We start from the raw sequence: 15,916 nt of genomic DNA, 5'->3' as shown, positions 1-15,916 counted from the left end.
GATAATTCACAACCCCTTAGCAATGAAGTTCCTGTAGGACAGCAATTATTCTGCCCTTGTAGAAATAGAATCCTTGTCACTCACAGGGCAACTGAAACGCCCTCTCTGTCATTGAACACCTTCTATCCCCTGCCCCCTCCCACCCAAAAGAGAGAGAAATAAAAGTCAGCTGACTTCAGGCCTCCTATATGTCTCAGGTTTCAATTCACATCATAATTTATGTTGCCTTTAAATTTATTTGTATATTATATATAGTTATTGTCTCCATGAACCCTTCCATTTTCTATCTAATAACAATGGATGAAAGATTGAATCCCCTTCAACTACCAAAATGATAATTCACAACCCCTTAGCAATGAAGTTCCTGTAGGACAGCAATTATTCTGCCCTTGTAGAAATAGAATCCTTGTCACTCACAGGGCAACTGAAACGCCCTCTCTGTCATTGAACACCTTCTATCCCCTGCCCCCTCCCACCCAAAAGAGAGAGAAATAAAAGTCAGCTGACTTCAGGCCTCCTATATGTCTCAGGTTTCAATTCACATCATAATTTATGTTGCCTTTAAATTTATTTGTATATTATATATAGTTATTGTAGAACCTTTTAGTTGTTCTAGATCCATTACCAAAAAGGAGAAAAAGAACTATTCTCTATCCTTATCATAGAATCAAGGTAGTTCCTTTAAATTTTCTATGTGGTTAGCAGGTTGGATTGATTGCTAGATGGTCTTGACCATTTTAACAACACAATTGAATTGTTGTGGCCATGGGTCCACCTTTGGTGCTTTGTGGTATTGTGTTCTCCTTTGCATATCCAACATTTGTAGCTGCAGGTCCAACTCTGGTGCCTACTTGCACCTTAGGCTTATTGGCTATTATGCTTGTGAGGCAAGCCAACATACAAACTGGGCCTCAGAACTAGGTGGAATTCTCTCTCCTCTTAACTGAACTGCAAATGTTAACTAAACCTGAGTTTTGCATGGTGCTGATAGGTGGCCTATTTCCTTATATCGGTTTATATTCAATACCCAATAAATCTACATCAGAAATTCTCAGTACAGAAGCTGTGAACAAAGAGAAAACACCTAAAAGTTCTCCAGAATATAGATTCAAGACCTGCTATTGAAGTCTGTTTCTTCTTAAGTGTGAATAAGGAAAAAAATAGTCATATACCCCCCCCCCCCCTCCAATTATATCCAGGTATGAAGAATAAAAGCTATCTTTTTCTTCCTTGAACTACAAACAATTGCACTCAATGTCAGATTTCTTTCTCTAAAAATCAGACAGAACTATACAGCTTCTGGACGTCAGAGTTTTAGGTTACTTCATCTCAAAAAACTTGCAATTTCTCAAAGAAAGAGTTTGGTTGAATGGCAAGGCTAACCTGGCAATATCCCTTTGTGCAATCTTTGATTGAAACACATTTAGCTATTGTTTGTACTAATAGGTGATTGGATCACCACAGCCATTGGATATGATGCCACTATTGATGTTGATATTCTTGATCTATTCCAATAACATTTTTAACCGATGGATTTAAATTTTTAGGCCAAATATTATAAAACAATCATCCAATTAATCTGGACCATTTGATAAACATCGTTATATAATTTGGTATGATATTAACGTGCATCATCTTACGGGGTAATGTGTGCACATACACGAAAAACAGTGATAAAAATCACCTTACGAAACAGCACCGTGCTCACTGCCTACGTGGCAAAAACACTCCCAAACAAAATCAAGGTGTTTTTTTGTGAAAAATGGGTCTTGGAAGCATGGGCGTTTTTTCTTAAAAATCGGTCCCAAAAAACGCCCACGCTTCCAAACACCATGTAGATTAATTGTTCTTAGTCATAATCACTCAGACAAGGAAGAATACGAAAACTTATTCAGATTTTTATCCAATGAAAGACAAATAATATGTGTTCACACCAGCTAATCTATTCTATATATATAAAGCAACGTGGTCCACCTCATCATGCCTTTCATTGCTCCAAACCCCCATGGTGTTTTCTTAATTCTCTCTCCCTCTCCCTTCCCACCACTCCTATTAAAAGTCAGCACCCTCTATCTCCATTCCTCTCCTTAAAATTATCAAAGATTACGCTATTTATTAAAAGCATACCTAAAATCTCTCTCTCTCTCTCCTAAAATAACTCCATCCATGTGACCCCACCTCCCATATTCCTAAGATCTCCTTCCAAAAATATCTCCCCTTTTTGAATATCTGATCTCCTATTATCAGGGTCACTAGCTAGTTAGTGACTAGTCCAATTTTGAAATGAATATCCACGTGTCATTAGCTGGCTTCCTATTATAATGTTCATTCCTAAGGCCGTGTTTGGTTTGAAGGAAAAGGTAAAGAACGGAAGGGAAAGGTAAAGAAATCTTTACACACCTTGTATTGGTTTCCTTACTTTTCCCCTCCTTTCCCTACCTTTTCCTTCAAACCAAACATAGTCCAAAGAACCAATCCTTCTATTGTTTTAATTTTGTTATTTTCTTTCGTACCTAAGCACGGTTTTTTCTCTCACTAGTACTACCACATTGTCTTGAGCCCCTTCTTCCTCATCGGTAAAAGCACTTGCCACATTTTCCATTCCTCCACATTTGTGAATGCTTTTTCTTTCTCTTAATGACCATTTCTTATTCTAAGTTCTTAACCATTGAGCTTTACAGACCGGTAAGGTTAAAACTTCATTACGTAGTGTTGGGTTTTTAAAACCCACCCGGTGACCGAACCGGTCAGGGTCTAGTTACCGGGTCGAATGGTCTGACCATTCGAACCAAATACTCGGCCCGTTCTGACAAAAAATAGAAAAATAAATAACGGTCAAAACCATTTGAACGGTTCGAACAATTAATCGTCCAGTTCAATAGTTTATTGACCAAAATCAACGATTTTGAGGGAAAATCCAGTTTTTTGGGGAAAATAGAACTGGTCCGGTCCCTGTTTTTCCGGTCCGACCACCCGGTCTGGTCCAGTTTTGAAAACCATAGCGTAGTGTTTTTTTTTCCTTTTCATTATACTTTAATTAATCAGACATGTAGTTTGGTATTTTCCAACCAGTGCATTAAGCAATGGAGATTTTAACATATTGGATTTCAAACAAAAGTACTTTGATAAGTTCCCAACTTGCATGAATACAGATGCTCTCTTTTCAACTCTCTGCGTCCATTAATTAATTAATTAATTAATTTCTACGTTAGATTCATAAAAAAAAATGAACCAGGTTTTGTTAAACCTTTTTTAAGTAGTCGGGTGAAGAAGGCAATCGAAAATGGGTTAATTTTGACCCATTGTTTATTGTCCCATAAAGTATATTATAGTAATAATATAAAATTACTATTATGTTAATAATTATTATAATTAATTAAATAATATTAATTTTATAAATTAAAACCCATGTTAACTTAATTTAGATAACCAATAAAAATTAATAAACAATTACAAACATTTTAACTTAGGACTGAATAGAAGAAAACTGTGTGATATATTAGGAGTTAAATATATCATTTTAATAATTATATATAATCAATTAGTTTGATCTTATCAAAATATTAATTTATGAATGAAAATAGTAAATTAATACAAAATTTCCTAACAAAAACCAATAGGTCCAATACAAATAAAAAAAGAATACAAATTAGAATCCATGTAAACTAACTTATAATAAGGCCCGTTTGGTGTGTCTTTCCACGCGGTCTTTTTGTTGTTTATAAGCCGGGTAGACCAATTTTCAGTCTATTTTCGTTTAGCGCACGGAAGATCTAGCCGCCAAAAGCCGAAACATAGAAAAGACGTGAAAAGTCCATTTTGGGCTGATTTTGGGAAGCTCCAAATGAAGCTTTCCGTGTCTTTCACGTTTTATTCTCGCACAGAAAGATGCGGAAAGACGTACGTCTACCAAGCATGCTTCAAGCTGCTCAAATCTTCATGCAAAAGCTCAATGCGTCTTTTGACTGTCAGAGCTACTAGAAGATCTTCCCAAAAAGATGCACCAAATGGGCCCTAATATAAATTAATATATAATAGGGGGCTGTTATGGTCCCGCACGTAGGATCCCGTCACGGGTCGGTCCACGGTGCGAAAGCCCTGCTTCCCCTTGCGCCTTCCCTTGCTTGCAGACCGGATTACGGAAACTGAATGGGTGATTTGTCCAAGAGACCACCCGAACTCTCCCTTGGGGTGATTTGTCCAAGAGACCACCCAAACTCTCCTCACTCTTTTCTTGGCTGAAAAACTGAATGTTTTATTTCAATTCGTAGCTCCTTAAATAGGAGATTACAGAAGAAAATTCCTAATTAAACTCAAACTCCAACTTGAACTCAAACTCCTAATTACCTACTCCTAATGGTAACTCACTCTTACTTAAGATAAGATAAAGATAAGATTAGATAAAGATAAGGGATAAGGGATAAGATAAGGATAAGGTAAGCTGGCGGCGAGTTGGCTTGATGTGTCCAGATAAGGATGGGCCCACCCCTATGAGCTGTCGTGTGGGCCCCGCTCTACTGCTGCTGCTGGCTGCCGCGCGATGCGTGCGCGTAGAGCGTACATGCGCCTCAGGGTGCCGCTGCCGTGCGCGCGCCTCATGGTGCTGCTACTGTGCGGTACCGGGTGTGTGCGCGGTGCGTGCTGGCGTGCAGTGCGTGCGGTGCGCGTTGCTACCTAGCGGTGCGTGCTACGCGCCATGGTGCCGCTGCCGTGCGGTGCCGGGCGTGTGCATGGTGCGTGCTGGCGTGCAGTGCGTGCGGTGCGCGCTGCTACCTGGCGGTGCGTGCTGCACGCCGTGGTGCCGCTGCCGTGCGGTGCCGGGCGTGTGCATGGTGCGTGCTGCCATGCGGTGCGTGTGGTGCGCGCTGCTGCCTGGCGGTGCGTGCTGCGCACTATCGACGGTGCATGCTGCTGTGCAGTGCTGCCAGGCGGTGCCCACTGCTGTGCGGCCTGCTGTGTGTGCTGCTGCCTATGACGGCGCCACGGTGCCTTGCCGGATGGTGTGACCATAACATTACACCCCTTCCGGACTACGAGCTTGTCCTCAAGCTCGTGTTCTGGATACATGGCTTGGGACTCTGCGAATGGTTCAAACGGCTGCACACTGTCTCTCAGTCCACCAACAGTATGAACAATAGGGACTGTCCCGTAGCTCAGTGCATAAAGCTGGATTATTTGATGCAGACCCCAGCCACCTTCTTTAGTTTCCAGCTCCCCAGCGTAACCATGGCTTACCGTGACTACACAATCGGCTGCACTCAGGCCAGCCGCAAGGATATTGTGGTGTTCCCTACCTCCCGGGTCATATAGTTTGAAGTAGTTTTGTGGAAGATCCACATAATAGAAATCACGTACTGGACCACGACCCCGTTGTGCTCTATTGTGGATCATAAGAATGCTGTACCGGGTATGCTTACAGTAGAGGACCTCCAGAGCGGCCTTACTGAAGAGGACCATGCGTTTTAAAATATCCTCTCGGCCTTCCCCATATATTCTTTCCTCAATATTACAAAACATAGGACTGTCCATGAACACAAAATCTATGTCATCAATATAAGCTTGGAAGAAAATTACCTCTATATCCTGCCCCTCCACCTTACATCTCTTGCGCACTCCTGTTTCTTGGATTTCTGTATAGTTACCATACGGTGGTGCCGCAACCATAACTTTATGTCCACGCTGAGCCAAGGCCTTCGGTAAAGCCCCAGCAACATTGCCAAGCCCACCTGCCTTCGTCAAAGGAGCGCATTCAGCAGGTTCTACTATAATGTTCATGTCATCGTCCCTGGCCAAAAGAGGAGACTTTACAGTTTCATCCTCCGTGCGTTGATCCTTGGAATTAACTACAGCTGTAGGGGCAGCGATCTGTTGTTCGCTGCATGCCTCTGCCCAGTCTGGATGGCTTCTGTTTGTGTTGGCGATTCCCTCCGGGCTCATTTCTTTATTGGAGAGGAATGCTTCCAGCAGGCGTCGCATCTCCCGGACGTCTTCCCTGACTTCACGAACCTCCATGCTGGTTTCTGCAAGTTGGTGTTCCAGTTCGTGGACCTTGGAAGACAACTTCTCCATATCGCCCATGACGTTTGGCTCTGATACCAATTGTTATGGTCCCGCACGTAGGATCCCATCACGGGTCGGTCCACGGTGCGAAAGCCCTGCTTCCCCTTGCGCCTTCCCTTGCTTGCAGACCCGATTACGGAAACTGAATGGGTGATTTGTCCAAGAGACCACCCGAACTCTCCCTTGGGGTGATTTATCCAAGAGACCACCCAAACTCTCCTCACTCTTTTCTTGGCTGAAAAACTGAATGTTTTATTTCAATTCGTAGCTCCTTAAATAGGAGATTACAGAAGAAAATTCCTAATTAAACTCAAACTCCAACTTGAACTCAAACTCCTAATTACCTACTCCTAATGGTAACTCACTCTTACTTAAGATAAGATAAAGATAAGATTAGATAAAGATAAGGGATAAGGGATAAGGGATAAGATAAGGATAAGGTAAGCTGGCGGCGAGTTGGCTTGATGTGTCCAGATAAGGATGGGCCCACCCCTATGAGCTGTCGTGTGGGCCCCGCTCTACTGCTGCTGCTGGCTGCCGCGCGATGCGTGCGCGTAGAGCGTACACGCGCCTCAGGGTGCCGCTGCCGTGCGCGCGCCTCATGGTGCTGCTACTGTGCAGTACCGGGTGTGTGCGCGGTGCGTGCTGGCGTGCAGTGCGTGCGGTGCGTGCTGCGCGCCATGGTGCCGCTGCCGTGCGGTGCCGGGCGTGTGCATGGTGCATGCTGGCGTGCAGTGCGTGCGGTGCGCGCTGCTACCTGGCGGTGCGTGCTGCGCACCGTGGTGCCGCTGCCGTGCGGTGCCGGGCGTGTGCATGGTGCGTGCTGCCATGCGGTGCGTGTGGTGCGCGCTGCTACCTGGCAGTGCGTGCTACGCACTATCGACGGTGCATGCTGCTGTGCAGTGCTGCCAGGCGGTGCCCACTGCTGTGCGGCCTGCTGTGTGTGCTGCTGCCTATGACGGCGCCGCGGTGCCTTGCCGGATGGTGTGACCATAACAGGGGCAAGTCAAATTGTTAGACTGAGTTAGGTTAATTTAAGGCCAACCCTAACCTAACCGAATTTCGGGGTTGGGTTGAGATGTATATATACATACATTCGTGTGATTATGGATGCATAGTTACACATATAGATACATGCCATGCATGCCATAATTATTGGAAAATTTTAATAATTTCCATTAGTATTGGATACTACATTTATAATTACCATAATTATTAGAACTATATTTATGGGTTTGGGAGGTTTTATCAGTTTTGGTAATGACCCCTTGGGTAGGAATGGCAATGGGCAGGGCTCATACTCCCCATCCTGACCTCGACTTTTAAATTAATCCGTCTCTAACCTTGATCCCCATTGGGAAAAATTTAGTTTGCATCCCCGGTTCCTGATTGATAAGGGAGTAGGCTAGGTACTCGGCAGGGATGGGGAAAATTGTCATTCCTACCTCCTGGGTTGCGTAGCCTCATAGAGAAATAAATTTTAAGCCCAATAAGCACTAACATCTTTTTTCCCGTGGATCACATTGAGGCCCGCTAGTATTATATATGGCGTGAGAACTTCAAATCGATAGTCACTCTTAATGTGAAAAATTCCTATGTAAACTTCTTAAATCTCTTTGCTAGTGACATAAAATAGCAAATGCATTCCACCAATTAATTGAAAATTGTTGGAAAGAGTCCTTGAGCAAGTCATTTGCATAAGGTAAATATAATGCATTTCTCCATTATATTTGACATTTTCTCCCATATATAATCTTCAATCTGCTGGCCCAAAGCATTTCTTTTAACCCTTACTCTTAAAATAAAATTATTATTTTTATATTTAATTCATAATTAAATAGGCTTTATGTATTGGATATGTCAAGTGGAGAATAGATATAGGATAAGTTGTTGAACAATTTCAAGAAGCCCATGAATGAAAAGTTAAAAAAAAAAAGGAGGCAAAACAAGTAATGAGGCTTCAATGCTCATAACTTTTGATCTCAGTGTCTATTTTCAACATATGATATATCAAAAAGGTCGTCTTAATGGGCATTATATGCGTGCAAATTAATCCTTTTGGAGTCATTAGTATTTTTCAAGATCAAATTCTATTGTTTTGGCCATTGAATGAATATTTTTTTAATTTTTTTTATAATAAAGGGATTATAGTTGATAAGGGCAACTTTTGGGTCTTATTATCAATAAAAATAATATTTTTAACATAATTTCTAGAATAGGGTAACTCTTTTTTAAAAAAATATCAAAAACTGGTAAAAACACTATTCATCTCCTTCCTCCTTCAGAACCTTCAGTCTCTATCTTTCTCTTTCCTCCTCCTCCTCCTCCTCCTTCCTCTTCTTTCTTCTTCTACAAACCACCGAATAAATCGTCCCCACCTCAGATGGGGCAACCACCAAACACTGTTCATCTTCTTTCTTCTTCTCACAGAGATAGAAGACCTGCACCTTCTAATGGATCCAAACGATTTTCTCTGCCTGAATAACCAACTTGCAATTTAAGCTTCGACAAAATCCGAAGCCTTTTGCTTCTAGTCCAAGGCACTGATTGAAATAACTAAATCTTCCAAGGATCTAAAGCAGAGGGTTTTGGCGTGGGCATGGAGGTGGATCCGAAAGGGGGAAAGAAAAAGATAGAGACCGGAGGTGGGGAGATTTGTTCGATGGTCTGAAGGAGGAAGGAGATGAACAGTGTTTCTACACATTTTTTATATTTAAAAAAAAAAAGTTACCATATTCTAGAAATTATGTTAAAAAGATTATTTTTATTGATAATAAGACCTAAAAGTTGCCCTTATCATCTATAATCTCATAATTAAAACTACAACATGGAATAGATCGATTGATATGGTCCTCTACTCTTTCATTGAATAATCTATTGTAAGGGAGTTGGAATATCGAGTTGGCCCAAGCTAATTAATGGAATTGACCCTAGCTAGGGTTCTTTGAAAAGAAAGTTCTTAAAGATGAGTTTCTGATAATGCTTCATTATTCAATTATTACTAAAATTTGCACACTCACTAGAGATCTATTCATCACCCAAATGCTTGTTAATCTTTTTTGAGAAATATAAATAAGGGTAAAGTACTTAAATATACCTTGAGTTTTCATATATTGATTAAATATACACAATTAAAAAAAAAAAAACTACTTTTCTACTCTTAGTTTTTCTTCAAAATTTCAATGAAAACCACAAAGAAGATGAAATCAGAAAGATTTTACACAGAATTGGACCAACGATGTAATAGTTGAATTTAGACTCCTTTTAATAGATACGTCACTTTTATGGCTAGGACGGTCATGCCACATGAATCAATGCAAATAAAAAGGGTAATAACAACAATTGCAAATCCATATCATAATCTATAATACTTTAAAAAGCACAAATGACCTCAAGAATATTTCTGTAATTTTTTGAGGACAAAATTTACCCCTCTATATTTAAAAATTGATAAAAAAATGAGGGCAAATAAGGTAGTCGGTTATTGATATCAAATGAGTTGAAATGAGGTAATTTTAAGATATTCAAGCATTCAATTCTCTCTCATTAAATCCGACATTTAAGTTATCAACTTGCATTCATGTTCATTGAATCATATATTTAAGTCATTTTTGTTTCTTCTCATCATTAAGTTTAATTAATTAAATCCATAGTTAATAAATTAATAATTCCAACAACATAAAATCTTATACTTTTAAAATCTACCTAGAAAAAATAGTGTTTTCGTCAAGGTAGTGGTGAGAAATTAAACCATTTTGGGTCAAATGAGTTAATCCATGTTGCCACGATTAAATAATAAAATGAAAAAATAGAAATTAAAAAAATTGGGAACATTTTTAACATACATATCAAACAATAATAAGTATGACAAATAAGAAATGTTTTTATTAATGATGGAAATAAAATATAAAATTTAAAACCAATTAAAAATCCACAATATTTAAGATATATTTTTCTCATCATCAAATCCTATATTTAAGATATACTTTTCTCATCATCAAATTCTCATAATTAAATCCACAATATTAATTTTAATAGTATAAAAATAAATATTTTGAAAAGTAATTTGAAAACAAAAACATTTTCTTCCCTTCCGGTGGTGGGCAAGTAATTTGACCATTTGGGGTCAAATGAATTAATAAATAATGCCATAACTAAATAATAAAAAATAAAATAAATAAGTATAAAATGTAAAAAGTATTTTTATTAAGGATGAAAATGGAATACCAAATTTAAAACCTACCTAGAAATGAAATGATATCATAGTCAAATAATAAAATTTTTAAAAATATAAAATACAATGAATCACAAAAATAAAAAATAGAAAAAATTTGGGTGCATATAAATAAATAAATATATATATATATAATGAAATATTGAGTACATCTCTAATATTATGCATTCATTATATTGAACAAAAGTAAGTATTATACATAAGAAATAATTTTATCAATGATGGAAATGTAATACGAAATTTAATGTCTACCTAGAAATTAAACTATTTTTCTTTTTGGATGGTGGTTAGTGGTTTGGGTCAAATGATAGACAAACAAAAATTAAGTGTAATAAGTAAAAATTATTTATATAATGTAAATGAAATATATAATTTAAAGGGAAAGTTATAGTTAAAGCAAGTTGTACATTTAAAATTAGGTTGTAGGATGGCCTAGAAACCAACAAAACTCTGACAACCGACTCTACATTTGAAATTATAAAAAACCCCCGCCATGTCATCAAAGGCTTATGTGGTTGTTGACAACATGGGTCTCTTAATCTATGTTGGACACAACAAAAAGCCTATACCAAAAATAGGTTTCAGTTTTTCTCCCGCTCCTTGTGTCTCGATCTCCCTCCCTTCTCTCTCACTCTTGTAGACAAGTCTCAATTTGGCGATCCCTCTGTCTCTCCCACTCTCTCAGCTTTGCTCTGTAACCAAATCAAAACCTTTGTTTCTCCCCCCCCCCTTTCTCTCTCTCTCACTCTTCTCCCTCTCTCTCTCTCAACCAATATCTCTTTCTCCCTCAATCTCTATCATCCTCCCTCAATCTTTCTCTCACTCCCTCTCTTGTTTTTTTTTTCTAACAAACTTATATAATATTAATCAGACCGTATAAAAGAACTTAAGGGACCAATGATTTGTCTAACCAAGTTATAAATTTCTATCAAGTTGGTGTAAATTTCATAGCCAAGAGTTTCTTGTGAATTTTTATGAAAATGGTGTAATGACTTTTGAACCATACCAAGCTGGTCTCATGTTCTTTTATATGGCCTGATGAATACTGATGAGGGGCATTTTGGTCACCCCACACAATTACAAACACATGGATGTTGACAGCGGCACAGCATCCAACAGGTACACGGCGGAGCTGAGGCGAGCTCAACCCGCCGGTCATGCCAGCTTGCCCCGAAACCGCTCCGTGCGATACGCCCCCATGAATACCATTACCAGAACTATAGGAACAACTCACCAAATCGTACGCCACAAGACCCGCGGGCGACCTGTAACCACCGCAAGAATCTAGCAACTAACAGTCCAACACACCCCCAAACTATGGAAATAGCTCCACAACAGACTCAGAGGCGTTTCCTTATGATACCTGAACCCTAGATAGCTATAAAAGGACCCCAGGACCACTCCAAAATGTATGTGCACATAAGCTCTCATACTCTCTCACATACCCTCACTAAAGACCTACTTACTGACTTAAGCATCGGAGCGTCTTCCTGGGTTAAACCTATTCAAGCACTTATGTGTCCGGAAGCGCGTCATTAAACACTCTGGAACACCAATTTAATTATTTATAAAATTTTTCCGATTCTCAAACACCTACTAACGCAATAAAGGGATGAGAACGGGTTGTATCCATAGGGAAGATAAGGAAAAATTAATATGTACTTAGATCCGGACAAAAGAATATAATCGAGAATTGCAAAAAATAAAGAAAATAAAATTTATTATTACTGAAATTAAATGTTTCTTATTTAAATAAGACAATAAATAAAAATCATAATTTAATAAAGTATGGGAATCAACAAGGGAAATAAAAGAAATAAAAAAAACGGTCCAGAATCCAGATCCGGTAGCGGTAGCTGCAGATCGGCCAAACAGCTTGCAAAAACCTCTCTTGACAAGAACCGGGCGTCCGTCCTTTCTACAACCCTCGAACCCCTCGAGATACCTTAGCCTTGAACCGAACGAATTCAAATATGCAAAACAGAGAAACGAACAAGAATTAAATCTAAAAGATTGCAGAAATAAAAATAACAGAAAATAAAATAATGATTGATCAGATCCAGTGGCGGTAGTTGCAAAATGGTTGAATAGCTTGCAGAAAGCCCTCTTGGCAAGATCTGGGCATCCTCCCCTTCTACAACCCTTGAACTCCTCAAAAACCTTAGCCTTGTTAATTGGGTGAATTGGCCAAACCCTTCTACAGGGTCCCTGGGACCCTTTTTATAGAGAAGGGTGGACACAACTGGAAATAGGGAGAAAGATGGGGGGCAGCAGCTGGGATTTAGCAAAGTTAGGGATGCCCCAGGGTTTCTAATGGATGGCTAAGATGGTTTTGGTGTGATCCTATGGCTGAAAATGGAAGGAGAGGGCTCCCAATATTATGTATGTCTGAGATTTGGGCGCCCAGAAATGGAGGGTATAGATTAAAACATCTAGGGTTGAAGGGGTAAGATTAAAAGAATAGGTGGTGCCCTAGATTGAATGGTTAGGATATAAGATGGAGGGAGTGGCTGAGATTTGGAGGTGAGGGGCTGAATGGTGAGGATTAGCAGAATAGGTGGTGCCCTAGGGTTTAAAAGCTATAAAGGAGAGCCCTAAAATGAGTGGTTGAGATTAAAAGAGGTGGAGGGTGGAGATTAAACACCTAAGGGCGGTTAGGGTTTGCTAAGAGTGAAAAGATTAGGTTAAAAAGGCTCCCTAGGGTTTGCTAAGGAGAGGGGAGCATGGTAATACAATAGGATGGGCGCCAACTGGGTTTAGCAAATAGGAGGCGCCCTCCTATTCTCAGTTCTTTACAAAAACACCTCCTCTCTCAACTGGACTTCACACCAGCTTCCCAAAAACTGCACTTCAGCCTAAAAACTTCCCAGTTTTCTACATAATTTGCACAGAGACCCTTAGATGTCACATAATTGATTTTAACTAGGAAAATGGTACACTTTGACTATTCTAAGGCCGAAAATACCCCTGAATTGATGCCCTTAAGGCATCAAAATGCAGGGTTATCAGGCATTCTAACTCTTCTTCCCTTACAGCTCTTCTTAGCTCAGACTTGCAGTTTACAGCTTGGAAATACAGCTCACCGTTGCCAGGTTTGAATCCAGTTTGGGCCACATCATCAAATACGAGGGAGTGAGCAGATTGTGCCTCATCAGTTGGCGTCATCTGTGGAAAATGTAGCAAAAGGCTAGTGTTTCCTTTCATTCATCTTTTATCTTTCTCATTTTCCTCGAAGAAATCTTTCAATGGCATCTTCCAACAACCCTTCAGCCAGCAATGTCAATGGCCAAGTGCCAACAGTTACGATAGGCCAAATTGGCGTTCCTTTACCACCCATCGATGTGCAGGAAAATGTGAATATGCGACCCCCACCTCCGGTTGTGGATCATATGGCACCTCCCACAGTGTTGGACACACGACAGTTCAACGACTTGGTACAGTGTGTGCACAACATGACTGAACGGATGCGGTCATGGGAAAACAAGTTCATCTTCATTGCTAGGCAACAACAACAGCCATTCCAGCAACAATAGCAACAGTCGCAACAGTAGTATCAGCAACAGCAGCAGTTCCAACAACAATAACAACAGTCCCAACAATGACAGTAGCAGTTTCAGCAACAACCACAGCAGTAGTAGTATCAACGACAATAGCGGTCCCAACAGCAGCATCACATAACGCCAGATCAGCCACATCCCCATGATGGCCAGCAGGTAAGGTTCAAAATATCAATACACCCGATACGCCGGCATGGGCGTACCAGGTGAATCGATACTCCTTTTGGAGGTCTTTTTTTTTTGCCAACTAGTTCAGGGGAGCCGGTTTAGGTCTTCGCCACACCTTGAACCGGTCAAACCATCGATACACCCATTGTAGGGGCGTATCAATGGGGTGTCGGAATGATATGTATCGACCGATACAGGCCGATACATGTCGATACTTTGAACCTTGTCAACAGGTACTACAAGGCAGTCAACAATTCCCTCCATAGAATAATAATTTGAATCGAGAAGACCCACCTCACCCACGGGTCTGCAATCAAATTTAGATCCTGGATAGAGAAGACGCAGCAGCCCGAAACGAGCAGGTACCCACGAAAATCCAAGCTGAGGCCCCTACCGAAACTAATGCAGCTAGCTCCATTGAGTGCACAAAGAAGAAGAAGCGTACGCATCACATAGGGAAAAAAATACAGCTCGTCCGCACGAACAACGGTGCCCAACCTGAAGAGAGCAACGTGGCAACCAGCAAATTGGCTCCCTTTTCAAAACAACCTAGCTTGACTAGCGAAACCCCACTCACACCAGAGATCCTCAAATAGAGCATGCAAATAGCTTCCAAGCCCTTATGTTCCTTTGCGGAGCAAATGACGCCAGCATCTACATCGCGTTCTTCAACATGCTGAAGGAGGAAGCATGGTTGTGGTATTCAAGGTTGGCCCCAGGATCCATTAGAAACTAGGACCAGTTCGCCAAGCTCTTTATTAACCAATTTGTCACCAGCATGCAACACTCGAAATCATCAACATGCTTGTTCAACATTGTACAGAAGCCCGACAAAATGCTCAAGGAGTATATTCAAAGATTCAACATGGAACAACTACAGATTCCCGACCTAGATCCCTCCGTACAGCTCATAGTAGCAAAGAAAGGTGTCAAGCATCATGAATTGAAATGGGAACTCAAATTACATCCGCCAACAACCATGGAAAAAGTCCTTGAAGTAGCACACAACTTCATTAGGGCAGAAGAGGCAGTAGGGACCGAATATGAAGAAACAGGGAAAAGGAAACAACCAGATGAAGAAACAAGCTCAAGTAGGACTAGATGAAGGAGCAAGTCACCAAGAAAGAGAAAATCCCCAAGGAGAAGGCGTACCAGTTTGCCACGCAGCAAAAGTAGGTCACCAACTAGGAGAAGAAGTCGGTGTTCAGCAACACCACCAGCATACACCAGAGTGTTTACCCCATTAAACACCAAGAGGAAGGAAATCCTAATGCAGATTCAGTCGAATGACTATGTGAAATGGCCTCCCAAGATGAGGAGAGACCCCAGAACCCAAAATCCAAATAAGTATTGCCATTTTCACAAAGATTTCGGACACGAAACTGAGCATTGTCGGAATCTAAAGAATGAATTCGAAGACCTCATCAAACGAGGTTACCTGAGATGTTTCATCAAGGATGAACGACAACCCGAGATAGGAACCTGCAAGGAGACACCCCAGAACAGCAAGCAGCAGGAGCAAACTACCCAGAACCAGCACAGGAAAGACAGGTCCGATGGACCATAAACGTACTCTCCAGGGGCTCAATAATAGCAGATTGCATCACATCAACCAAGAAGAACGTAATGCGAGAACTGAAGCAAGAGGACAGCCAGCTGTGTAAGTGTTCCCGCAAGGAGGAAGTTATTTATTTTACAGAAGATGATATCTGCGGGGTTCAGTACCCCCTTCATGATGCCCTAGTGGTAAAACTACTCATCAACGACTTCAAGGTAAAGAGGATCCTAGTAGATTCGAGTAGCTCGGAAGATGTCTTATTCGTAGAGGCTTTTAATAGGATGGAACTCATCAAAGAAGACCTATAGCCCGCCAACGTACCCTTAGTGGGATTCAACG

General features: G+C 40.7%; 1 pseudogene; it reads right to left on the bottom strand.

The window, feature by feature from the left end:
• Window positions 1-1,051: 1,051 nt before the first annotated feature.
• On the bottom strand, window positions 1,052-5,937 carry LOC148804128 (granule-bound starch synthase 2, chloroplastic/amyloplastic pseudogene; annotated as a pseudogene).
• Window positions 5,938-15,916: the final 9,979 nt, after the last annotated feature.

The sequence above is a fragment of the Nelumbo nucifera genome, chromosome 1 (genome assembly GCF_055504915.1).
Source record: "Nelumbo nucifera cultivar China Antique chromosome 1, China Antique-T2T, whole genome shotgun sequence".
Lineage (NCBI taxonomy): Eukaryota > Viridiplantae > Streptophyta > Magnoliopsida > Proteales > Nelumbonaceae > Nelumbo > Nelumbo nucifera.
The sequence above is the reverse complement of the archived record's forward strand: the minus strand, read 5'-3'. Positions and strand labels throughout refer to the sequence as shown.